The following is a 27,782-nucleotide window of genomic DNA, read 5'->3' on the forward strand; positions in this document are numbered from 1 at the left end:
TTTTTTTTTTGGGGGGGGGATATTTATGACTTGTTTGATATGCAATTGATAGGAATTATTTTTATACCTGTGTTGATGACTGAAACATTTAGAAGAAGAGAATAACGACAAAAACAACAAAGATTGATGGATATCTTATAACTTATCAGTGAGCTGATATGATCTGGGTACCTAATTCTCTTTAGACTTCTTGAAATATGGTACCAACATGCATACCTTTCTAGGGCTATGGCTAGATATAGATATCTATATAGATATAGATAGGGCTATTCCTGATCTGTTCATACACAACCAGAGCTCCCAAAAGAGTGCACAGTCAAATGTCTGTTGAATCCACCAGAGCACTGGATGTGGAGTTCATGAAGGCTTAATCTCAGGGATGAGAGAGCAAAGAGTATCTGATCTGATGAGAAGTTAGAGTGGCAAAGACAATAAGCCAGCATCAAACGTGACAGGGAAAAGTTAAATGTTCAATCATTTTTAACACGTTTGAAACAGCTTAGAGGATTGAAGAAAAATCAGTGCTTTGTGTCACAGGATTCAGCATTTTTGATCTAGTACGAGGAGATTTAAGGCTGGATTTACTATGTTATTGAACTATGCTTTTGGTCAAATTCAGAGACAATATAAACATCGGAAGACTCTGCTTATCCCAAAGGGTTTGAATCATAAAGAAGAGAACAAACAAGCAAGTATAGCAGCCCACAGAGGAAACAACTTGCATGATAGCTATGGGCTGTTAATGAGATGTGTGATTATGTAGGTTAGATAAGCACACAACTTGATGTTCCAAACTTCATAGGTATTTTCTTAGTATTTTATTTCATAAGAGATGACAAAGCATCCTTAAAATTTTTAAATGCACACAGGGAATGACTTTTATGTGTGTTTCAAAATCCCTTATTTGATAATAATTCACTCATTAGCCTTAACTTGTACTTCCTAAATTTCTAGGAAAAAAATTACCAAAGCACCTATGCTGGTTTCTCTGCAGTAGCACATATATAATGTAACATTCAGTTCTCATTAAAATTTTTTACCTTTACATTTTAAAATGTTCCCCTTTCTTTACATCACTTCGTATCACTTTCCAGCCTCATATAGGATTAGAAAGCTTTGGAAGTTCGAATGTCCCCTGGACAACAGCAACTCTGGGGAAACAAGCTTGCATTCCTGTGGGTTTTAGACAAGTAACAGAGTAGCTACATGCATATTAGTGGAATGGGAATTGCCAGTGAATTGTTTTAGGTATTTCCTGGCTCTATATCTGGTCAAGATTTGGAGGTATCTAGTGTGTTCTAGCAATTCCCCTTATCCAAAGTAGGAGGTAGGACCCCAGGGCCCACTGTGTCAACCTCCCACAGGCTGATTGGATGCAGACAATATGCATTTTTGAAAGTCATAGCAGAGTCTCTTTTAATAGGTTATCACTCATTTGTCATCACTCACTGACAAAAGGTCAGTGTCTGGAACATCTGATATGATTAGGGTTTTGAAGACCAAGGATAATTTCTGTTACACCCCATACTGCCCTCGTAAACACATTTGGAATAGAGAAGAATAGTTTTCCTTACGTATCTTATAGAATATCTGAAATAATCCGATAGAGAAGTATTTGGTTTATCTCAGTAATACATTTTTTAGTACTTCTTAGAATATTCTTGTGCATTCTGTTTTCTGCCAATAACTGAACTCTGATAAATCATTCTTTATTTCCTTTCTGAAGCTTTTCAGATCATCTGCCACTTATATGGATGTGGGCCCTGTAACTGTGGCGAGGTATGTTAAAGACTTCTGCTGTTGTTTGTCTTCTTTTAAAAATGTAATGTTTAGCTAAAATTCAGCATCCTCCTCAGCAGGTCACATTAACAGTTCCTAATTAAGCTTCCCTCTTCCAAACTGGCACTCTGTCTTTTTTTGTTTCCATGATATTCAGGCAGTCTTACTTCATGAAAGTCCAGTGAGAGTTGATGAACAAAACTGACACAGTAAAATTCTGAATAAAAGATACATTATGTAGTGAGGAGATACATCATGTGGCTTTTAATGGACAGACCTTCAAAGTCAAAATTCTTTAGTTTGCTTTAATTGCCTTAGGATAAAAGTTCTGAGTATTTTTCAGAATTCCCTTTCTAAAACACTTTTATAGTAATAGTAGGCAAACACTTTTACAGAGGGAAAGTTCATCTGATAAGTGTACCAAGCACTTTATGTACCAACACAAAGATTGTGATACTTCAGCTGGACTGGTAGACAGAGTGTTGCAGCTGAATCAAGAAGTTCAGTCTCTTCCAAGCCTTGATTCAGGAAATCATTCCTATTCTAGAAATATGTGTGTGCTTGCAAAACTTTTGTGATGTTCCAAGGATGAACATTTAGACAATAAAAGATAGCATTTTTATTAGGCCAGCTGATACAGATTAAAAAAACATATAGCCTTTCAGGACTTGAAAAGGATATTTGTGCCTGTGTTCTAATACTTTTTGTTCATTTTGTTCGTTTTGTTTTCCCAACGCTGTCATTACTTCAGGTGGCATCAAAAGCAGTTGAAACACTCTTATATGCTCTGTTAGTCTCCCATTTTCTAGAAAATGCTATCTAATGAGCTTCCTGCACTTGACATTATGTCTTTGAGTAATAGCCCCTAACCGATTTTTCTTCTATAAACTTCTCTGGTTAACTTTAAACTCTGGTAAAGGCTTAGCATCCACTTGCTTTTTGTGCAAGAGATCCACAGATTAGCTAAGAGCTATGTGAAGAAATATTTCTGTTTTGTTTGGTGGCTTTTTACACATAACCAACAGGTAGTTTCATGTGATGCCCCAAGTCTTTCCTTTGACTGGACTAGTCCTTCCTTTTTCACCTTCTCAATGTCATTCATTATTTTATAGGCTTTTTCTTACCCCTTCTTAGTTGTTTTTTTTCCCCAAAACTGAACAGTCTTTATGACTGTCCTTGATTATTCTCCCTGCTTTTATTGCCTGCTTCCTTTCTGAGCTGGAGATAGGGGTGGTGCAAACTGCACTGAATGCTCAAGATGGCTTTACATAGTATCATACAATATCATAGTATTTTCTGTTTACTTTTCTCTCCTACCTTTTTTAGGCTTTGATTTTCTATTTTACTGCTCCTGAGTATTAAGCTGACATTTTCGTTGAACTATTTATCATAAGGCCATTCTAAAGATTTCATTCCTGAATGGCAAATATAATCTCAGAGCTCATGTCTTTGTATGTAAAATTAGGATTGTTTTTTCTCATGTGCATCACTGCACATTTACCCACACAGATTTCACCTGCCATTTCATTATCACTTTATTTCTTCTGCAGTTTGGTTGCCCTTGTTTTTATTTCCTTGAAAAACTGAGTATCACCAGCAAATTTAATCCCTTCACTGTTCCCTCCTCCCCTTTTCAAGATGATTTATGAATGTGTTGAATAGTAGCAGAATTGCAAATATCCCGTATGACTCCACTTGTGTCTTTCCTGATGAAAACTGCCTATTATTTTTAAAAAATAAAACCAGGGGTATTTGAAAACTTTTCCCTTTATGCTGTAGCCTCTTCAGTTTTTAAAGACTTTAAAAGATTATTCTGAAAGGAAATCCAAGTAGGCCACATCACCTGGATCCTCATCCACATCCTCATTAACTTCTTCAGAAACCTCTAACAGGTTTGTGAAGCATGGAGTTTAGGCTCTTCGCCATTCTTACCCTCATCTAATTAGTCTTTGAATAATTTCCGTCAGTTTTCAGAATGGTGAATAAGAAGAAAGGATAAAAAAGGAAGCAGTTTACTCCAATTTTCCTTGTCCTACAGAGCCATGTCTTCAGAGGAAGCAAAAATGATTACAGTCAAGGATGCTGGGACTAATAATGCATACAGCCACAAAAGTAATAGGAGAGGGGGTGTTTTTTTGTCACCTTGAAGTACCTTGTAGCTTTCTTTGCTTGTACCTTTCTTTGCCAAGAAATGTGTGTGGTTTACCAGAACAGATCATGTGTTCAATGATACACAGTCTATTTTCAAGAATAAATATCTTGCTTATTTTTTCTAGGTAATTATTTAAAGACAGCTCAGAGGTGTTAATGAAAAATTACCAATCATGTAAATATACTTGCTTTGTTAATGACGGATTTACTATTAATTAGCTAAATGAATTTAAAGTTCAACTATTTAAAATATGTTAGACTATTTATGCATTTCCTAGTTGAATTTCGCCCCTTCTTCAACCATATACGTGGTTGATTTTTCTTTAGGCGGTCATATATTACTTATACAACAAATGTTCTTTTTTTCAACAACTTTGAGCAGGTATGATCAGTCAAAACTATAATCTCACAGACTTCCTTGAACTGTGCCAGAGTTTTTTTGCTCAGCTAGATTCTTAGTATTTTTTACAGGGACATATGTATCCTCATCACTTCCAGAAATTTTGCTTATGAGATATATTATGATATGAGCAGAAGCATTCATTGAAAATGTAAATTTAGAACAGTGCATTTGACACTATTGATTGCAGAGATTAGGCTGTTATGTAACAGTTGGACTCAGAATGTTATTTTTAGAAATATTTATTAAATTAGGTGAATTTGGCAGGTTTCCAAAGCTTTGTATTAGCTCTTACTTGTAAGGCTCTTCTCTTTGCAAGTAAAATATGTCAGATAGTATTTGGAAATGAAGATTTAAGGTGGTCATAATCTTCTTTGAACAACAGAAACAATCCCATAAGGCTGGTGCTGTAATGATTATAGTGTCAATCATTTTTAGTACTTTTCTGAAGTGTGCGCTTTTGCATGGGTGGGGGGTTGTTAGTAAAAAATAACAAGCTGAAGCTGCAGGTTTTCTATGTTTTTATTGTGGTTGGGCAGATTTTATTTACAATAGACTGGCATTTACCCAAACAAAGTACTCATCTTAAAAAATGAATCAAGGATGTTGGTGTCTACTGTTAATACTCTTGCAAAAACAACAACAAAAGAGCCAGAACAGAATAATTTTATGTCAACAAAAATATTTTCAGTAAAGTTGAAACACTTTACAGGAACATGCTGAATTCATCAAAATTTCATAGCAAAAAGGTCACTATAATTTTTGGCTTTTACATTACACAAAGGAATTAGATCTAAAATTGTATGTATGTTATTGAGTGCTTAATATGTATGTAGTATCTTGTCCTTGATATATTTTTATGTTATCAAAACAAAGTTTTTTTTAATTATGAAAATGAAATAGTCTGTTGGTTCAAAATAGAATTATTCTGGAATAATTATTGTGCAATGACTGTTCCAAAATCACTGAATTAACGTATGTCTGATTTACAATGGTTTTTACACAGTAATTACTTTTTTTTAATATATATGTTGGAGTTTTCATGGAACAAATGCTCTGTTTTCTGATCAGTTCTGTTTTAGAAGTGCACAAGTGTATGGATATAACCAAATATTTAAAATATTATCTAAACCCCTGTAAATTTGATAGCATTCTTAACTTTAATAGAATATGCAGAAGAAAACTTATAGTCCAGAATCACAATAACACTCTAAAAATGTTATTCATTTTATAGAAACACGAAGAGTGAAGTCCCCTGGACTCTCAGTGGGAATTCCAAAGATTTTAAGAGTTCAAAAGCAAAGGGTCTTCTCTATACTTACATATCTGATGTTTTCACTGTACCAGGCCAAATAACTTCTGTTTGGCTGAAATATTTACTCCCAGAAGCATCCAGTGGTGGCTTGAAAGCATCAAGATCAGAAGAATTCAGAATTCTGGTATCACTGGTACTTTGTTTTGATAGATGGCCATATTTCCTGTTAGAAATGTGTCATTTGCTATTTGAATTTACCATCAGCTTCTAGACATTCATTCTTGTTGTGCCTTTTTCTACTGGATTAAAGAGCTCTTTAGTACCTGATGTTTTTAGCACCTGATGTCTGAAATATTTATACATTGCTGTCAAACCACCTCTCAATATCCTTTTTGATAAGCTAAGTGGATTGAGCTGTAGGAGTCTTCTACAGGAATGCATTTCCCTATCCCTCAGGTAATATTTGTGACTCCCCTTGTGCTTTCTCTCCAGTTTTTCAGCGTCTTTTTTAAAATGTGGGCTATAGAACTTCATATATTATTCTGATATTTCTCACTAATATCACTTACACTTAACTGCTATCCTCTTCTTTATACAGACACAGATCTTTTTTTTTTTTTTTTTTTTTTTTTTTTGCTGCAGCATTACATTGAGAGTTCATGTCGGATTATCTATATGATATGCATGTTTTCTTTTCAGGGTACATACAGTCTTAATTCTGTCAATTATGACCTCTATTCCTCAATATGTAACTTTGTTTTGCAAAGTTAAATTCATTTTGTTTGAATCAGTCCACTCCAGAACATTTTTTCCTCCAGTCATTTTCTCCTTGGTGAATATTATCCCATAAATTTTTATATTTCATACTTACTTTGATATATTTCGTCAAAAAGGTAAATAAGAGTCTGGTACAAAAAATCATATATTTTAAAGATAATCTTTTGCAGAAATTGAAAAGCAAATCAGGTACTTTTCCTGTCCCTTTATTTTAAGGCTCAGAAGGTGAATTCTCACTGTCAAATCACAAAGAGCAGGTTCCCACATGAGAAGCCCACAGAATATAGTGGCACAGTCAGCCTAACATATTGAAACATACTGAAGAAATTAGGGAGTGAAGAAATGTGAAAAAAAATTTTTTTTTCAAACTTGCTTTCACTTCATGGTGAAGTAATTTATCATGGCTTAAAAGTATATTGTGCATTACTTATATCTGTATTTTTCCACTACTCTTTGCCAGACATAACAGTAAAATCAGAAATGTTCCGTTTCTTTTCATTTTATCCCTTTTTTGTTTTTCAATCCTTTGCTAAGTGACAGTAGCAAAAGGAAAAATAAAAATTAGTGCATGAGCAGGGCAGTTTTCTCATATATGTGAAAAAATGTACATTTATTACAACATTTCCCATAGAAGAAGTTTTTATCTTCCATGTAAAGATTAATATTGTGTTAAGAAATTCTGGGCACAGTCTGTGCACCTTCTCACTCAGACTTTTCTTCTTTGCAAAGAGACAGGAATGAACAACTGAAGGCCTGCGCTCTCTCGAGGTGTCAGGGAACCAGCATCGGCAATAGAGAAAACTGTGAGCTTTCAGCTCGCTGGAGCAGGAGACTATACAAAGAGCCCATGTACTCAGGTATAGTGCCTGGACTCTATTCAGACTGTTAACTAAGAGAACAAGATGAATCCCAGTAGCGGACCTGCCAGCAGAGTCCCAAAATCTTGTGAAAGCTTTACCAGATCTGTTGCACTTAGTGAGGACCGTACCCTGGCTTAATATTTCAGAACCTTAACTGCAAGAGGATCATCTTCTTTCTGTTTGAAAGCCAAAGTTCTTTTCTATTTATTAATGTTCTGGTGTTGATGGCATATATGAAATATGGTGAAATTGTTTTTTCAGTTATGTCCTTCTTACTTTCAAAGAGACCAACAATCAAATTAATGTAGCATAGAGATAGAACCACATTTCCCAAGACTGTCAGTGTGGTATTTTTCATAAGTATTTAATACCTTTTCCCTTAAAAATGTCCCATTAACTTGTGAAATGCACTCATGTATATATATAGACTGTGATCTATGTCCTGATAATTTTTATCGATAAGGATTATCTCAACCTAGATAAACTGATTCATCATTTTTATTATAATTATCCAGTGTCAGACTCCTATAGCATTTTGCATGATGTTTAAACCCAAAGATTTAATTATAAAAAAGATAATTTTATTCATAAATTGGTATTTTGCAAAAATGCTACAAGATTTTCATCCATTCTGGAGGTCCATATTTTATCTTTACTTGACTAGTTTTATTTTCATTAAAGCAAGCTGAATACAGTGTGGAGTAATTTTTCTCTGCATCCTATGTAACTGAACAAATACCTTTGCAAAGTACTGAACAGCAGAACAAACATGGAGTTTGTTGGTAGCCATAATTGAGATTTAAATGTATTCTTAAATAACTTTTAGGACTACTACATTCACTTTTGAAAGTATTCAAATTGCAGCAGGGGTAACCCTATAAAACTGACTTATTTTTAATGGTTTGAGCTTACTGTTCTACATAAAAACATAGAATACTCATAACATGAAACTGCCTGATAGAGGACTGCAACTAGTCGGTCAGTAAAGACTATGAGGAAAGTGCACGTCACAATATTGACCAGTTAGCATCAATCAGTAAGAAAGAGATCTCAGAATATAGTAAACAAAAATTCTATAGACTAATTCAAGAGAAAGGACCTTACTGTTTTCCTTAGCACCTTTTAAGAACTGAATGTTTGTATTTGGTTTTTAAACTCCGTTTAAATGACCAATTGGTCATTTAAATGTTCTGATATGTTCCTGTTCTTTGACTAGATGGATATGATATTTAGATATAGGTTTCCTGTAGGACTAAGGAATCCAAATATGCAACTTGATTTCGGTCCTTTAATAACCAAATTAAACTATTTCCAGCTATCTATTTACCTCTTCCTGTCTTCCAGTGTGGCTTCAGTTCCCCTGTTGCATTCTTGGAAAATTCTGTCAGTTTTCCCTTTTGGAGTGCTCAGGTGAGGAACCTGACGAAAGTGTCTTCCAGCCAGGCAACTGGCAATTTGCTTGACTAGTGCCTAAGGAAGTGCGTTGTTTTATATAAAGTTTTCCTACAGGGAAAGTCAGTGGAGTATTTGTTACTTTTGCCATCTCTGGGTTTCTGGAAAATTCTCAGTCATCTATTTAAAATTTTAAATGAATATACGGAAATGCAGGGGCCGGATTTCATGGTTTTGGGGAGTGGAGTGGGAGATATTTGTTTTTTTGAGGGGGTTTAGTCAACTTCATGCTGGAATAGCTTAAAGTCTGCCTAAATAAGGCAAGCATTTAAATTACACAGAAATTCATGGAGAGCTTGTGCCTAATATTTTACTTCAACAACCCTAGTTACAAAGTTGTTAACTAGAACAGACAAGCAGTTTTATATTTAATTTTTATACAAATATAATAAACAACCTTATAGTTGTTTTAGCTATTTATAGTGCCTTGGAGAGATGAAGGCCTCAGATGGCAGTGACAGCAGTTGATAAGTCAAAGCATGCTAAATAAAATATAGGCATTTTGAAATTTATTTTAGAACATCAAGTCTATCCTTTTGCTGTGGGTTTTAGTGACACTGAAAAGATTTCTAGATGTACTTAATGCAAGTCCATGATGATTCCTTTGCCTTAAAACAGCAATCTGTTCCCTTCTAGGTTCATCTTCAAATATAGAATCCCACGTCTGCCTTGTCACAATGATAAAATGCAAAGTACGTAAAAATTGCATTAGGCCCAAGCATAAAACAATTCTACTACCTTCTATAAAACCAGCTGTTGGGTAATATTTCCTGTGGTGTGACAATCTAATGTAATTTAGGGGACACATTTCTTTTAGAGTAAAATATCGAGAAAGAACCTTAGAATATACCAACAAAGAGTTTTTGATACATTCAGTAGGCATTGCTAATCAATTCTTTAACTATACAAAATGTTTCTTGAATTATGCTACTAATTTTAAAGTTAAATCGGGGTGTCATAGGTTTTGCAGTAGAAAAGTTAGAAAGAAAACAGTTTATGAAGAAATGTTTGATATTTCCTTTCTTTGTATTGATATTTCACTTTTGTGCTTTGACTGTTGACTTCTTTGTGACATTTTTAGGGAAGCCAACATGTCTTAACTGGAATTTAAGGTATGTATATATTACTGGAACATATAATGAGCTAAACCTAGAATACAGATTCTCCTTGAGGTATCCTTTGAAAGTGAGCTGAAAGCAGGTGAGCTTGTTTACTTTAGGACATTCTGCCCTCACCTATCCCAGCACTATACGAATGGTTTCTACATAGAATTTAATCAGTAATGATAAAGTCAAAGGGGTTACATAGATGCCTATGCAAACGTAAGCCTATCTATAGATATTTATTTTGGTCTTGGTTAAATTAGTGTCCAGATTTCTGTCTTTGGTTATCATATTTTTTTTTCTCTTTCCTTTTTGTCCCTCTACACATTTATCAAGTAAAATCTGGGGTGTTAAGATATCACATTCTATATAGGCAAGAGATCGTAGGATGCATTGTCATTAAAACTACTTGTTATAAAAAGAGTATTTTTCAGTGACAGGGATGCTATGAAAAATTTGCCAGTATCAGAAAATCACAAAATGATTGAGATTGGAAGGGACCGCTGGAGATCATCTAGTCCAACTCCCCTGCTCAAACAGGGTTACCTAAAGCGGGTTGCCCAGGATTGCGTCCAGGTGGCTTTTGAATATCGTCAAGGAAGGAGAATTCACAACCTCTCTGGGTAACCTGGTCCAGTGCTCGGTCACCCTCACAGGGAAGAAGTTTTTCCTCATATTCAGACAGAACTACCTGTGTTTCCGTTTGTGCCCATTGCCTCTTGTCCTATCGCTGGGCACCATTGAAAAGAGTCTGGCCCCAGCCTCTTTACACCCTCCCTTCAGATATTTATATGCATTGAATAGATTCCCCCCAGAGACTTCTCTTCTCCATGTTAAACAGTCCCAGCTCTCTCAGCCTCTCCACATATGACAGATGCTCCAGTCCCTTCATCATCTTAGTAGCCCTCCACTGGACTTGCTCCAGTACCTCCATGTCTCTCTTGTACTGGGGAGCCCAGCACTGGACACAGTACTCCAGATGTGGCCCCACTAGGGCTGAGTAGAGAGGAAGGATCACCTCTCTCGACCTGCTTGCAACACTCTTCCTAAGGCAGTTCAGGACACCATTGGCCTTCTTAGCCACAAGGGCACATTGAGGGCTCATGGTGAACTTGTTGTCCACCAGGACTCCTAGGTCCTTCTCTGAACAGCTGCCTTCCAGCAGGTCAGCCCCCAGCCTGTACTGCTCAGTCCACCTCACTGTCCACTCATCTAGCCCATACTTCATCAGCTTGCCTATGAGGATGTTATGGGAGACAGTGTCAAAAGCCTTACTGAAGTCAAAGGTAGGCAACATCCACTGCTCTCCCCTCATCTACCCAGCCAGTCATTCCATCATAGAAGGCTATCAAGTTAGTTAAATATGATTTCCGCTTTGTGAATCCATGCTGACCACTACTGTTCACTGTCTTATCCTTCATATGCTTGGAAATTGCATTCAGGAAGAGCTGCTCCAACACCTTTCCAGGGATTGAGGTGAGGCTGACTTTCCTGTAGTTCCCTGGGTCCTCCTTCTTGCCCTTTTTGAAGACCAGAGTGACATTTGCTTTCTTCCAGTTCTCAGGCACCTCTCCTGTTCTCCATGACCTTACAAAGATGATTGAGAGTTCCCTTACAATGACATCAGCCATCTCCCTCAGCTCTCATGGATGTGTCCCATCAGGACCCATGGACTTGTGTATGTCTAGCTTGCTTAAGTGATCCGTAACCCAGTCTTCCTCCAACAAGGGAAAGTCTTCCTTTCTCCAGACTTTCACCCTGGTCTCCAGGGCCTGGGATTCCTGAGGGCTGCTCTTACCAGCAAAGACTGAGGCAAAGAAGGCATTCAGGATCTCTGTCTTTCCTGTATCCTTTGTCACCAGGGCCTCTGCCCCATTCAGCAGTGGGCCCACATTTCCCCTAGTCTTCCTTTTGTTGCTGATGTATTTAAAGAAGCCCTTCTTGTTGTCCTTGACATCCCTTGCCAGATTCATCTCCAGATAGACTTTGGCCTTCCTAGCCCCATCCCTGCATACTCGAACAACATCCCCGTATTCCTCCCAAGTTACCTGTCCCTGATTCTACCTCTTATACACTTCCTTCTTCTGTTCGAGTTTTGTCAGAAGCTCCCTCTTCATCCATGCAGGTCTCCTGTCCCTGTTGCTTGACTTCTTGCTCGTTGGGATGGACCATTCTTGAGCTTGGAGGAGGTGATCCTTGAATATCAGCCAGGTTTCTTGGACCCCTCTTCCTTCTAGAGACCTATCACATGGGATTCTTCCCAGCCAGTCCCTGAAGGGGCCAAAGTCTGCTCTCCTGAAGTCCAGGGTTGTGATCTAGTTCTTTGCCCTATTCCCTCCTCACAGGACCCTGAACCCCACCATCTGATGGTCACTGCAGCTAAGGTTGCCCCCAACCTTCATGTCTTCAGCCAGCCCTTCCTTGTTTGTAAGTATGAGGTCCAGCAGGGCACCTCTCCTCATTGCCTCCTCTATCAACCCTTTCAGGAAGTTATCATCAGTGCTCTCCAGGAACCTCTTGATTGCTTGTGCCCTGCTGTGTTGTCCCTCCAGCAGACATCAGGGTGGTTGAAGTCGCCCATGAGGACCAAGGCCTGCAAACATGAGGCTACTTCCAGCTGTCTGTAGAAGGCCTCATCTACTACTTCTTCCTGATCAGCTGCTCTATAGCAAATACCCACAACAGTGTCACCCATGTTAGTTTGTCCCTTCATCCTTACCCATAAGCTCTCAGTCAGCCCATCGTCCTCCCTTAGGCTCCATACATTCCAGCGGCTCTCTCACATAAAGAGCAACTCCTCATCCTCACCTTCCTGGCCTGTCCTTCCTACAGAACCTGTAGCCATCCATGGCAGCATTCCAGTCGTGTGAGCTATCCCACCACATCTCCATAATTGCACTGAGATCATAGGTCTGCAGTCGCACACATATCTCTAATTCCTCCTGTTTTAGTCCCCATGATACATGCATTTGTGTACAGGCACTTCAGAGAGGTATCCGAGCATGCTAATTCCCCAGCAGGGATGCAAGAGGTTTCCCCATAATGTTGTCTTGTAGGCAATTCCCTGTCTGCTTGCAAATGCTTGAAATACCCTGACTTGAGCCCTGTTTTGTTCATTGGGTATTCTCTATAACTTTCCCCTTCCCCCATCTTTTCTAGTTTGAAGCCCTCCTTACCAGGTCAGCCAGCCTGTTGGCAAACGTTTGCAAGTACTCCTTGCAATGTTCCATTTAGAAGCAAAAGTATGCAACTGAATTGGGATCTCCCACTTGAGGATCTGTAATTGCTTTTGCATTCACGCTATGCTGGAAGCTGTAACAGTTAAGGCAGCAAGTCTCAGAAATACTCTTTTCCTTACTGTGGATGCTAAATTAATGTTTTTATTTTTTTTAAAAAAGAAATCTAACTTGAATTTTTAAGATTAGTATTCATAAATTATTCATCAACTTTCATAAACACTCCTAAAAATATATGTGTTGCACTATGCTTTCTGTTCATTTTTAATCTAGTTACTTATAAAAGATGGTCCATGCTTTAGGTCATGAATGGAGGGTTTCCAAGACTTCTGTGATGAAAGAATGGTAACATAACTTTGAATCAGGCCAAACACTATTTGTGAAATTCCTCTCATGTTAGAAGAGTAGATTCCCTGCTTATTTTTAAGAGTTGATTGAACACTGACTTAAAATGAATTGTCAAGTCATCAAACAAAAGTTACTGTTATCTCTTGAATAATTTGAAAAATAGTATTCAACCAGATAAAATTATTCAATAAGCAAAACAGTTGTCAAGCTATTCAACAATAAAGTATTTTTATTCTAATCTTAAGTAGTATGCAAGAATTTTTCTTCTATTTTAAGTGTTTTGATATGTAGATAAAAGGGACCTTCAATGTAAAATTTACAAAATGAGATGCTGGACAGCTGAACAGTTACTTTTAACTTTAAAAAGGCTCAGATTACTAATATTTCTCTATTCAAATGTAATCAATTTGAATGCTATTAATTTATTTTATTAAAGGAGAACTCTAAAAAAAATGTTAACTTGCAGAAATACATTTAATTGCTATAACTCATGCTATAAATCTTCATCCAAATTTTCAAGCAGTAGCTCATCACAGTTCTGTGTAAGTTGAAAAGTGTTGTATATATGGTTTGGGATAAGAACTGCAAAATATCTATTGTAATAAATAGAAATTTTATGGTGCCTTTAATGATAGTAATAAAGTAACAGCCTTTTTTTTTCCTTACCCATGGCCCAAGCATTTGAGATTTCCTGTTGTTCATAGAATTTTGGGGAAAGTGTGAAGTCATGTGTGTTTTAGGTCAGATTTCTTTCAAATATAAACGTTAATGGATAGTCATGAGACACAGCTCAATCTTTGTGCCATATATGTTTATACATTAGGTGAAAATTGGAAAATCTTGCAATTGCTACAGCAAGCTTTGCATCCAGACCTAGGTTTTCTTTACAATCATTTGCCTGGAGTCAGTATCTGACCCACACATAGCTAGCTGTCCCACATGCCAGTATTGGATTCTGTGTATATGTTAAGCTAACACATGTTTTTGGAGCCCAATACTTGTACCTCCATACCTATAAAAAAAGACAAGGGCACTTAGTTTGATCACAGTGTTAAGCCTTAGCTCCATTTGGGAAATACTATGAATATATACTACCTTACCTGGCTTCAAGAAATATTTTTCTTCATTCATGCACAATGCAGTCTTATAAAAACTGCTTTGTGTAGAAGGGGGGATGGAAGTTATTCATGTTTCTTGGAAAATAGATGTTCCTGACTAATCAGGCTAGGAGGAACTGTGAAGCTACTTCATCTTCTCTCTGCATGCTTCATTGCTTTTTTTATAAAGTGAGAATAATTATTTCCTACCTTGCTCTTCATAAGAGTTTCACAGCACCGAGTGCTTGTAATACTGAACCATACCAGATGCTGTGGTGACAAGGTCCATGTACTGGTACTGTCAGAAGAAAAAAATCTTTTTTCAACTCAAGATTACTGATGTCAGAACTGTAGCACATGTTTAGATTGCATGGAGGTCCATGCTGCAAGAAACCTTAAAATCCCAGTTTGTTAACCACCCCATTGAGAAAAGCATGCTGAAGATCCCTTTCAGCCTGATTTATTCTCAGTGAGAGGTTGGGGTGGGAGAGTTGGACTGGATCCAGCACTCCAGTTACTGCAGGTTGGACATTGCAAAAAAATTCTAGAGGGAGAGGACTATCTCATATCCAGCCGGGCAACGGAAGTGCAAGGACAGAGTATTTAGAACTTATTAAGGTTCTAGATAAACTTTAAATTGTCCAAGTTAAGGTCACTAATGATCTCTTCAGCAGTCCTCTTCCCAGTTATTCTGTAGTCCAATTGAAAGGGTTTATAAACAGAAAATAACAATTTGTGGGATTGATACATATTTGATGGCTAGTCACCAGTTTGCTCATGTACATTGCAACAGATTTGTCTGATCAGTGCTGACATATGGAGATACTCATGAATTATGAAGGAAGCATATGGATTAAACATTTATGATATTAAGATTCTTGCCAAAGCAGAAGGTGGCCTGTGTAGGCCTATAGGGATGATTCGCAAGTAGTCCCCACTATATTTTCTTGAGGGTGAAAGAAAGCTTCATTCTATTAATTCTCTTCTTTTTGCAAGCTCACCACTGATATTATACAATTTTAAAACGGCCATGATAAGACTTCTTGGAAAAAGACTGTGTGACCTAGTAATTAGGGTGCAGGATTAGCTTGTTTATCTTATCTCACTCCTTCAAAACATACTGATCAAACCTCCCATCTTTCTAAGGCAATTCTATACAAAGCTACCAAGGCAATTCTATACACAGCAAGGCTACAAAGTTATGTACGTTCCCTGAGCTGTATTTTTATTACCAATGTCATACAGTTTCTGGCTGTTTGATTTTTTTTAAAAAAAGCCTCCTTAAAATCTGTCATTAAAAAAATAAAGGTGTGTAAGGGGTTTGACATGAGAACAGTCTGAGGACTCTGACTTTCACTGCAGGTATTGAAAGCTGGTAAGTTAGAGCAACGAAAACCCTCAGAATTAAGGCTAGCAGTTTGTTACCCAGTAAGCAGTCTACAAAGCACACTTGCTCCTGCTGCTGTGGAAGTGGCTGAGACAAGAAAACAGCACTGATGAATACACAGTCAGTGCTTACTGTTCCCTCATCTACTCCCCACATTCCTGTTGCTGTGGGGATGAAGTGGCAGGCCCTGTGAGAGTAATTTTTAAGTAGCTCTGAACTGGAGCTGTTATTTCTTCAGCAAACTAAGCAACTTCTGATAATGCAGCTATTTGGCATTTTTGTATCAAGAATGTGTTAATTCAACAGCCATTTCCTTTCACCTTTGAGGAAAATCATAGTTGACCATGACAAACAAGTGTGACAGATGAATTATAAATATGAAAATGATGCACAAGGCTGATTACCTTGATGTTTCATTAAAGTTCTTTTATGTTGCTGTATATACATATATGTGCACATAAGCTATACATAGTTCAAGCTATACATAGTTCATACTCTGTGTGTGTATGTGTGTGTGTATATATATGCATCTAATTCATATGTATGCCTCATAATTCATCACATAACACGATCCACATTCATTATAAATACTACAAAGATATGCAGTAATCACATTTATTTTAATTTAGCTTCCATTTTTCTTTCTTTTTGTTTTTTGCTGTTTTCAGTTACACTCAAGTTATTTCTTTAAACAACTAGTATATTAGGTGAAAATTTTAGGGGATATAAAGTATTTAAAAATTCAGATTAATTTTTGGTTAATTTGTTTGTCTGAAAAAAGGTAAAGAGATTTTTAGAATTCGTTGACTTGTTCAAAGTGTTTCTGGTGAGATTTGGTTTTGACATTAACTTCTGACTTTTTTTTTTTTAAAGTCATTTAAAAAACACTCTCCTCTTATTCCCCACCCCCCAATTGTTCAGCTGAATGAATCAGTTTTGTATTGGATGACATAAAACTTTTGGGGTTGACAGCAACTAATTTTAATAACCTCCCCCCCCCTTCTGATTTTAGTTTGCCTGCAACAAATTGTTTCTTTCAGTTTTTACCCCCTTCCCCCAAATCCATTTTCCAGCACCATTTCCAAGGCACTAGCCACAATCTTGAATTGAGGTACACATAGTGATGAGAATTCATCTCTGTTAAACTCACTTCCAAGACCTTCTAGTCTTAGACTTTTTAGCCTTGAACATTGTTCACTTATATTTGGGCAGTTTCATATATAAATGTTACACATATGGAAAATAACATTATTAAAATAAAATTAAAATTAATTACCCTGTGTGAAATCTTCTTTCTGTGGCAATGCTTTCCTTCAAATAATACTTTTAACACATTTTTTATTTAGATACCTAATGGATCGGGAAGAGCTCCTTTTCTTTAGGGAGGAAAGACAGGCAACAAAGTGGTAATGTTTAGACCACATAGGTGTGCACTACTGTGAATTGTCAACTCATGAACATAACTATTTTGGAAGTATGATGGTAGACCAGTAACTTATTTTACATTAATTTATTCGTATTTTGATCTCCTGTCCCTGGATAGCTGCTGTAAAGCAGAATTTTTCCTACACAGATGAGAAAGTCCGTTTGATTTAATACCAACTTCCAGGGAGACAATGAGGGGTGAGCTGGGGCCACTCCTGTGCTAGGGGTGGTCATCTGGGAAAGGAAACTATTCTACTTAAAGGGAGGGAGTAAGAGAAGACCAAAGGAGGGGACAGAAACATTTTCCTAGCTAGAGTCACCCAGATCGACTCAATCTCCAGGACCTCTGACTCTTTTTAGCACCACTCCTCAGTAACTGCATCACCATGCTGGTTCCTTCTACCTATTTTTTTTCTGCCGCAGAACTTCTTGATCCCTTCCAGCACCCCGACACAGTTCTTCAAAAATGAGCCATAGTCCCCACCTCTTCTTTCACCCCCTCTTCTTTTCCATGACTGCGGTAAAACTGAATTCTGCCTGTACAGCTCCAATACCTCAAGGCAGTTCTCGATCTACCAACCTAGTATGGAAAAGATGCCATGCTATGCAAGTGATATATGTTTCTGCTTTGACATTTTAAAACAGCACCCTGGAGTACTGTATGCTAGGTAAAGCTTGTTTGCTTTGTTCTGTGCAGTTGCAAATGACTCCTACTTTCGTGTACAGTTGGACATAAGGTGACTCCAAACTGGAAGTCACTGAGTTTGTAGTTGAAGCAAATGCCTGTTGCACTCATAAAGCAGAAGCAGACTAAGTAAGATATAATTAGTATTTGCTTGCCTTGAACCCAGATGTAATCATACGAAAATAACATAACCAGTGGCAGGGCATAAGCAGTTTGCAACATTGTAACACTACTTATAGCATTTGTATCACAGTTAAACAGAAATCTATAAATAATAGTCCTAACTGCAAAGGGACAAATGGAAAGTTGTGGTATAATTGCACAAATGAAGTGCAGGAAAACATGTGACAGTAGTAAACTATAGATGTAGAACAGGTACGAAAAATAGCTAGTAAAAATGAAATAATCTTGCAGAACAGTCAGGAAATGCGTTTGGTGGAACCAAAATAATCCTGCAGAATAAGCCAGAAAGATGCCTAGCAAAACCAGAACATATCCTGATCTGAAAAATAAGCTGAACATGTCAAGAGTACATGAGATCACCCCCTTTTCTTTTGGGGAGCGGAGTGAGTAACATAAAATAGCATCAATGAGCAAGGAAAAGACAGTGAAAGAAGTCATCTGCCTCAATTTGATCTTCCCTCCTCAAAGACCTCTAAGCACTGGCCACCTTGAGCTCAGGGACTAAGACCATCGAGGACAGTAGCCAGCATCAGCTTTATGATATTGTATACTCATGGCTAATTTAGGGTAAGCTTGTTAAGTACTAATTGTTTGAATATACATAGTAATACTGATTGGTAATGAGTAAGAACTAACCATTAACAACGTCTACTGTTGGTGGATGTCAACCTAGTAAAGCTGTTTTGAAGTTTGAAACTGGCCTGATTTGCTAGTTTTTTAAAGTGATAGCTGTCATCAAAGTGCCCTCTAATTCTCTTAACTGAGATGCATATGGTTATGTATATACATATATATACGTATATTCAGTTACAATAAATTCAAGATCACTGTGATTATGGACCATGATAATAAAATTTGCTAAGGGGCAGGGCATGTAAGGTTGAAATGAACACCCTGCTGATGTTGTGCACAGCTTCTCTTAACTAGGAGTGCAGGAAAAGTGAGGTTATATTTCTGCTTGTAAAAGACTGTATGGATACATTGCAGGAATGGTGCACTTTCTAAGGCAGTATGACTTCAATTCCTGACATGTCAAAAGTACAATAATATAATACAAATATTTGTACACCAGCAAAAAAGGCATAAATAACAATCAAGCAGACATGATTTAAATATACCTTGTGTTTTCTATTTGTCTGAACAAGATAATAGACTAGTAAACCTATAAAAAGAAGTAAAACAACAGAAATGTACATAATCATAGTTTTTCATGTAGCTCCTTTTGATAAATCCAGGTCTGTTTTTTAATTAGATTCATTTTTCTAAACAGACACTTAAGAACATTATGGTGCATAAAAAATAATAGAAATAGAGAGTAATATTTTCGAGAAATAAAAGCAACCATTTATAACTAGAATGTTCTTCCTTAGAATCACATGATGTTCTAACAATTAAATTTGTTTTGCTTTTGTACTTTAAATCCTTTTGGTTTAGAAAAAAAATGAATATGAGCTATTAGAGCTCTCTTTGGAAAACAGCTTCTGCTCCCAACAGCAGTCTATATGCTCTCTAATCCACAGAAATATTTTTAAACGGTTACTATTGGTCATGTACTGTATTCCATCATATATTTTGTTCTGTAATGGCATGCCATTTTTAACATTACAGAATCATCAGAGTCATAGTACAGTAAAAAAAAAATTACCTTTGCAAGTATCTCGGAAAAGGCATCTGACTTTAATGTCTTTTAAGTTTCCCAGTAAAAAGCAAGTGCCAGTCATGTAATAATGGCATTTAGCAAGGTTTGTTTGGAAAAAAGGGAAAGAAGTAACTAATCCTAAACACTTTAAACAGTAAATGCATTAATATAGTCGACAAGTCCTTTATGAGCATTATTGAGTTCAATATTGTTTTGAAGAAGATAATTTAGAAAAGTTGCAGGGTTGTGGGGAGAGAGAAAGGTCAGAGCTAATGATGTATTATTAACCAGTCTGGTTTGAATTGACATAGAAAATGCATATGTATGTGTAACTGTGTCCACACTGACATGGTTTTCATTCTGAGATTTCAGTAACTTCAAATAGTCATCTGATGTTTGAAGTTTAATCATAGAACTGTAGATGTTGATAAAATCTACATAAATATTGCTAGGCAACTTGTTATTATATAAAACTACGTATACTTTGTAAGCTATATAAGCTATATAAACCTTGCTACTATTATAGAAATATCTTAAATCCTTTTGCATTCTCTCTCTTAGTTTATTTCTCTAACTTCAGAAAGGAGGAATCAAAGAAGTGTCAGTGGCATGCATCCTAGAAAAGAAGTCTCTGAGCTGCAAGTTACTGATGACTGGAAGAGCATGCAAGAAATGTATAATTTCATACATTTTGCTGTTTTTGTGTTTATCGCCATATATCCATTCTTGACTACTGCTGCAGATAGGATGTTGGGGTAGGTGGATCTTTGTCTTGAACTGGCTGCTCTACCGTTCTTTGACATAAATATTGCCTGACTTACAGACAACTAGACTTGTAGTCAAGTGTCTTTCATGTGTCTTTCAGTGGCTTCTTGTAAAGAAACACTTACTATGTTTTCTATATTGATTAGGAACATTCATTTGAAAAATTTAGACAATTGTTGAACAGACGTTTTTAGTCTTATAAAATCAGTCAGAGTTCACTGGAGAATACTTTCAAAGAAAAAAACCCCAAAGGAATAAATAAAGGCAATAATAATATGACTGACAAGGTATTCACTTTAGGAAAATGTGAGTATATTGATAAGAATATAGTCTCTGTGATTCTGCTCTGCTTTCCTACAAATATAAAGGGCCCAGTCAGAACATGAAGCATATGCGATACTGTCAAAATGTTATAGGGCTATCCACATGACCTCCACTTGCTTATGAAATCCAAGTCATAATCTAGATCTCTACAGATAAAAATTATATATAAAAAGTCCTAAAACTGACCAGAAAATGTTTATTTTGGTATGATGTTATCACTCCTGTTAGACGAAATGCAAGAATTCATCTCTTCTTTCAGAAGGTCATGTCAACTCTAATTGCAATTCTTTGCCATCCTGTTCTCATGCACTTCTGCAATTATAGATTAAAATTTATGTTCTCTGAGTGGCATAATCATAAAAAGTCACTACCTAGCATAGCAATAATAAAATAATAGATGTGAATGTAAAACTAGGAGTGCATTAAACATTGTGAATTAATTTTCAGTTTGGCAGTAAAAATGCCTCTCTGAATCTTTCATTAAACATTAGATCTATGTACAAAACAATTTTTTTAGAACTAGTATGAATAATATTTAATAGAAATATATGGTATGTTTTTCATGTGACAGTCTATTTGTTTGCATGGTACCTTGATTTTCATGTTCAAAATGAAAACAAAAACAGAACCATAAGGAGCAGTAAACTATTAAAGTTAAGAAATCTGAGGGAACATAGCCAGCCATCAAGAACTGTATATACAGATGCTGTTTGTATGAATACACGAAAACATTTGTCATCATTAAATGAGCACTTTTATGTGAAAAGAAGCAAACAAACTAGCTGGTATTAGTTCTAATCTCTCTCCAGTTAGTTGTGGTTTTACTGAGCAATGAAGGTGGCAGAGACACACACCACACAGCACCCCTAGTCACTTGCCATATTTGAATTGAAATTAATCTTAAATTCTTTTTTGAACTGTTACAACTGGACTGAAAGTGAATGTAAGGCATTAGGCTTTCTCCCAGCTTATTTGAAACTGCAGTAGATGCAATTCAGTGTTTCCTAAGAGAATACAGTAACTAAACAGAGGGCTCCTTATAGTCTTTTGTAATTGCCTTTTTTTTTATGTCTGAGTGGGGGGGGGGGGGCTTGGAAACATTCATTTCACTCCAGAAGGCACTTGGCACCTCACAAGGCATGGTATTATAATGGGCTGTTGTTTTGGTTGTACATCTTCCTCACTTAGTAGTAGTACTAGTGAAATTTGGTTTCTGATTGATTTTTTGTATCATGGTTGACAGACTTTTGTAATTGAATTTTGCAAATTGTGTGGCACGAGTTTGGCTAGTGTAGACTCAGATAAGACCTGGCTGCTGATCTCTCTTTTCTTTATTAACTCCTGTATTCAGTGCTCACATTATTATTCTTTTCCTGTGCATGTCTTGAGGAAAATCCATTAGTACTGTGAAATATTCTCATTCTATAGTGATGAATGCCAAGCTTTGAACATTTTAGCCTTGGATAGCTAAAAGGTGAATGAAAAGTGCGTTATTACAATCTGTTCGTATCACATTTTACTTTGTTAGCTCAAAGTATATGCATACTGAAAATCCTCTTCAATTAAATGCCTAATACTTTACCGCTGCTCAGTAGAATAAATATGCTGTTATTTTATATAGGCGTTGGTACACTTCAAGGCCACAATTGGAGATCAGTAATAAAGAGCTAATCTCCTCTTTGAAAGGTTTAGAATCTAAATAATATTTCAGAGGAGGAGAGGCAGTTTGGCCTTGTTCCACAATCTCCTGGCTGCCCTAGAAGAGCACAGCTCCACCAAGACCCTCCAGCAAGATTTCATCTGCATAAATTCTTTCTTTCTGTTCTTTCAGCCATCCCAACATTTGTGTCTGTTGTCTTCTCTCCAGATTCCTGAAATTTCAGTCCCAAATTGTGTCATTATTTATATTTAGGTGTTTCCACTCTGGCTTCTTGATGCTTCACTCTGAGGTTGAATCTTCTCCAGTGATAAATCTATATCTTCAGGAATGAAGATTTACTTTCTCACTGTCTTTACTGAAGTTTCAGGTCTGTAATTCTAAGCAATACTGTAGGATATAACCTTACTGGCCCTCAAGGGAAGAAGTTAAAAGTAAATGTATTTCAGTACTGTTAAAAAAAAAAATTTCTTTGGCTGAAAATCCTGTCTGCCCCTGTGGGAATGAATTCTAAGGTTAACTTGTAGTCCCCTCACCCCTCCAAAAAAGATGTATAATGGAAATGTTAACAAATCATGCACATTTAGTTGTATATAGTACTTCAATTACAGTGGCCAAAAAAGACCAGACCTCAGACTGAATTGCATCTACTGCAATTTCAAATAAGCTGGGAGAAACAAAACTCTGGGAAAGAGGTTTTTTTAATAAATAGATAGTGAAATATTTCTTTATTGAAAAGAACCATCATCTGCTTGATATGTGATCAGTAACTAAGACACTATTGAGACTGAAGAAGAGTTTTGCAGTCCTACTTCACCAGGGACACGGTGTGATTTGCAACAACAAGGATAGCAAGAAAGCACAAGTCTGTGGGCCTGAGAGAATATCTAAGCTTTCATGGCTTTTATTTAGTCAGTTTATGAGAAGGAGAATCCTTGGCTTTGTCTGCTGGGAGACAAGTAAAACTGGGAGCTCATGCTCTTTCTTGAAGCAGTGAGGCATATGTCATCAAGTGTCATAGAAAAAAAATGAGTTTGCTTTTCTCACTCAGGGGCCATGAGGAAAAAGGACCTTCAATATCCAGCTTCAAAAAACATGTTCCTGAAACCTTCAAATCCCAGTCATGCAGAAGGCATGGATGGTACATGAAAGGCAAAACTTCCACCTCAGCCTTGAATGCTCAGAAGGCCACAGCCCCTGGTCCCTGCCTGGGCTGGCGTCCGGGCCTCCACCGGGTTACAAACCTCACTCAGCCTGGACTTCCCAGCTTGACTGTGGACTTGTCCAAGTGGACAGGTCACTATGGACTAGTCTGGCAGTCACTGGACTGGGGCTGACCCCAATTAGTGTCACTGGACCTGTTTGACTCTTCTCCTGTAGGCACTGGGGGTCTGCACCCTTGTCAATGAGGGCAGTGCTCTGCCAGCCCCCTTGGCTCCCTTTGCCCTGTGGGGCAGCTGGCCCCGCTGCTCCCTCATGCCTCCTACTTGTTGAAGCCTTCAAACCATGCCAGTGTAGTTTTTGTTATCACTGAGTTACGTTAAATGCAAGTGACTTGTTTCTTATTAGAAGGACATTTTTTCCTCATTTCTTTGCCTTCCCTGTCAGCTTCCCTGACTCAGTTGTTTTGTATTGTTTATAGTATTGGCTGAATAGTGGTGCCTCCCACTGATTCTGTAAAATGCACTTGAACTTGTGGTGTGCTACAAAAGACTTTTGGGGAATTTTTATCCACCTTGCCAGCACAATTCCCTGCTCTTGAACTTCTGGACTTCTGTAGGACATGTTATTACTGCAGCTATCTTTGAAGACAGGCCAAGGCTGTTCTTAGAAGAAATTATCTCAGAATTATGTCCTTGCTGAAGATAATAAGCAATTGGTGTAGTCAGTCCCTCACACAGATTAAAAGCACAAGGAACACAACTTCCAGAAATTTCTGAAGCCCTTTCAAGATTTAACAATTTCCTGGAATTATTCATCTGTTAGACACAGGCAAGTGAGCTGACCCCATGAGGACAGCATGATGGACTCAATATGAAGAGAAGGTGGAAATTAAAAGAGTGCTGGGATAGAGAAATGATGGTGATGGACCAGCTACATGAAAGTCTTGGGTTCCTTATCTGGCACTGCCAGCCAAACACTGTAATCAGGGATGTCCAGCAAGCCAAATCTGCCAAAGAGCCAGAGGTAGAACTAGGCTATTCCTCAGAAATCTTCCAGCACTGGGAGGTGCTGTATCCTGTGAGAAACCTGCAAGTCTTTCAGCTCGTTTTCCAACTAGGCATCTGTAATGATATGGGCTAACAAGTAATTTGCAGCTAGGGGTGCCCAGCCAAGATGCAAACAATATTATACGTATGTATTTGATGTGGACAGTCCTTGCATTACTTATACTTTAATATATATGGAAAGCATAATATCACCTCTAAATAAACTTAACAATGTGTTGCTCTTCTAGAGCACCTTTTACAAGTGTCTCTGACCCTTTGTGTCTGGAACTTAAATTTTTCATTTTTATTCTTAGAGGAAGAATGATTGTTTTGTTTGTTTGGTTAAATTCTGTTATGTATTTTGTTTTAGAGTTTCAGTTGAATTTGCTGAGCTTTTCTTTCCACATGGGCAGTATGGTGGTAGTGGGGAGGAGAACAAATGACTTTCCTACAGTAAGATTTGTGTGATTGAATATGGAGAAGCAGGTCGCTATAATTGCTCTTCTTTATTGGCTGTAGCATTAAATAGCAGCTAGTGCTTTCTTTGTACTTTATCGAGTAGATGAGATTCATTGATCTGCTTTCCCTCCTGATTTGCCACTTTCTCATATTACATCCCCTTCTATTTGGCTTCTTTGTGAAGAGTTCAATTTTACTTTATGTTCAGGGATGACTTTTTCCTTACTTCTAAAGTTTAGTGAGGTCACTAGCCAGGTTCCATCTTCTATTGTATTTCCTGGAAGAGCACATTTCTCGGTTTTTCCTTTGTATCTACTGTCAGATTTTACTCTGTATTGAAGATAGCTATGGGAAATGGCTTGTATTTATTTCAAATGTCAAAAGTGTTTGGTGATAAAGAAAGCTTTCAGGGGTTTACAGGTATAAATGGCCTTGTATTTGGAGCATTGTTGTCTTGTCCACTGTGGCAGACTAGTACCTGAACAAAACAAAAACAGATGCCCAAAAGATGTCCTCCTGAAAAGAGTATTCTGAAAGAAATAAAATCATTTGCTAAAACTAGGGACAAGGCTAGAGAGAACAAATTTGTTTGGAGTTAGGAAATTTGTACTACTGTTTTGGAGAAAATGACCATATGTAGTGAACGTCACAAAACTGGACTTCTCCTAATGGACTTCTGTCTATAAATAAAGGAACTGAAGGCTTCAGTGGTTGAAATAACATGTGCAGGATTCCCACTGAGAAATGCAAACAGTCTTTTTAGTCTGAATACACACGCTTTGATTCATATTTTCTGATGTCCTGGATGGTGTCTGATGTGAACTCTAACATACAAGTATTAAAAGGGCATCTTTCTCTATGCACACCTAGAGCGTTTCAAGTAAAGAATGCATTAAGGCAGAATTTTTAGGAAATTCATAATGAAGCTAGAAAGTCAAAAGGATGCTCCATGCCTCCCATTGCCACTTAAATGCTACACAAATGTCTAATGTGGTTGTCTGCTGAAAAGAATTAACTGAACTGTCTCAAAAAGGGAATTTTTTGTGGTGGAGGTGAAGTATATGAAAATTAAAAAGAACAAAATAAATGGTAGGTGGTAGGGTCCATAATATATCTTCCAGAAGTTTCAAATTTATGTTAAAAAAATGTTCTTTAGTTGTTCTTTGGGTTTTCTTTGTACATTCCTTATCCTTTTTGCACATTATTTTAGTACCTTTAAAATGCTTAAAGCTCCAAAAATACTAAATACCTCTTTGAGGAAAGAAGGCGAAGAAAGTAAGGGAGTAGGTGCGAGAAGGGAGAATGGTTACAACAGATTAGAGATAAAAAGCATAAACTGTATTTATAAATTTAGAAGAATATGCTTTCCTATACATTCTTTCTGTTGTTTGGGGGGAAAATAGATGATTATGTAAATAGAGTAAAGCTGTTTTCATAACTACAGATTACCTTAAATATTGCACATGTCCATACATCACTGGCATGATTTCTTGCTGCATGAAGTCTCATTTGATCTGTTAACTGTTGAGCTGTTCTCAGGCATTGCAAATAAGCCTAGCAATAAACATCTGAAAGATACACGTTTTACTGCATAATGATACCATCGTGTTGCGTATCTTCACAAGTTCTGAGAGCAAAATTGTTATGAGAATGAACACTATAGTCATCAGTAGATCTAGAGGTGTCAATGGCTATCAGTAGGGATGGATATTGATACTTATCCATCACTGTTGATACCTATTGATATCGGTCCCTATTGGTAGATATGGACATGGATAAAAATTAATGTCTGTCGAAATCGAGAGGTGTCGATGCCTTTTGATAAGGATTGATATCAATAGGTATTAATACCTATTGATATCAATCCCTCTTGATTTGTATGGAAATTGATAGGCATTGATGCCTGTCAATATTGAGAAGTATCGATGTTGATAGTTGTTGGTGCCTACAGAGAGTGAATCCTGCCCAAGAAAGAAAGCTAGAGATGCCTCCCATTGTGGAGAGGCATTGATGCCTCTGGACAGGGCTGGATGTCGTTCTCTTGCAATACGTCTGGAAAGAGATAGATACTCATGGAGGCCTCTCAATATTGAAAACAGTCAATGTTGATAGTCATCAGGCCATACTGAGAACAAAATCAGTCTGAGAACAAATGCTATAGATGCCAGTCGAGATTGAGAGGTACCGATGTCTATGATTAGGGCTTTATGTCGATAGTCATCCTTAACTTTCTACACCCATCGATGTCAACCCCTATCGATAAGTATGGAAATTGATAGGAATCAATACCTGTTGAGATCGAGAGGTATTGATGATTCTGGATAGGACTGGATATCTATAGATGCAGATCCCTCATGATACGTCTAGAAATCAATACTCATTGAGGCCTCTTGATATCAAGAACGGTCGATGTTGATGGTGGTTGGTGCCTACCGAGAAAAATTTGGTCTGAGAGCAAAGATACAGATGCCTGTCAAGAAAGAGATGTATCAATGCACATCGATAGGGATCAATATTGATAGATATTGATAGGTATCGATCCACCTATCAAATTGATCCCTATGGATAGGTGTGGAAATTGGTGGGCACT

Source organism: Apteryx mantelli, chromosome 2, assembly GCF_036417845.1.
Source record: "Apteryx mantelli isolate bAptMan1 chromosome 2, bAptMan1.hap1, whole genome shotgun sequence".
NCBI classification, from domain to species: Eukaryota; Metazoa; Chordata; class Aves; order Apterygiformes; family Apterygidae; genus Apteryx; species Apteryx mantelli.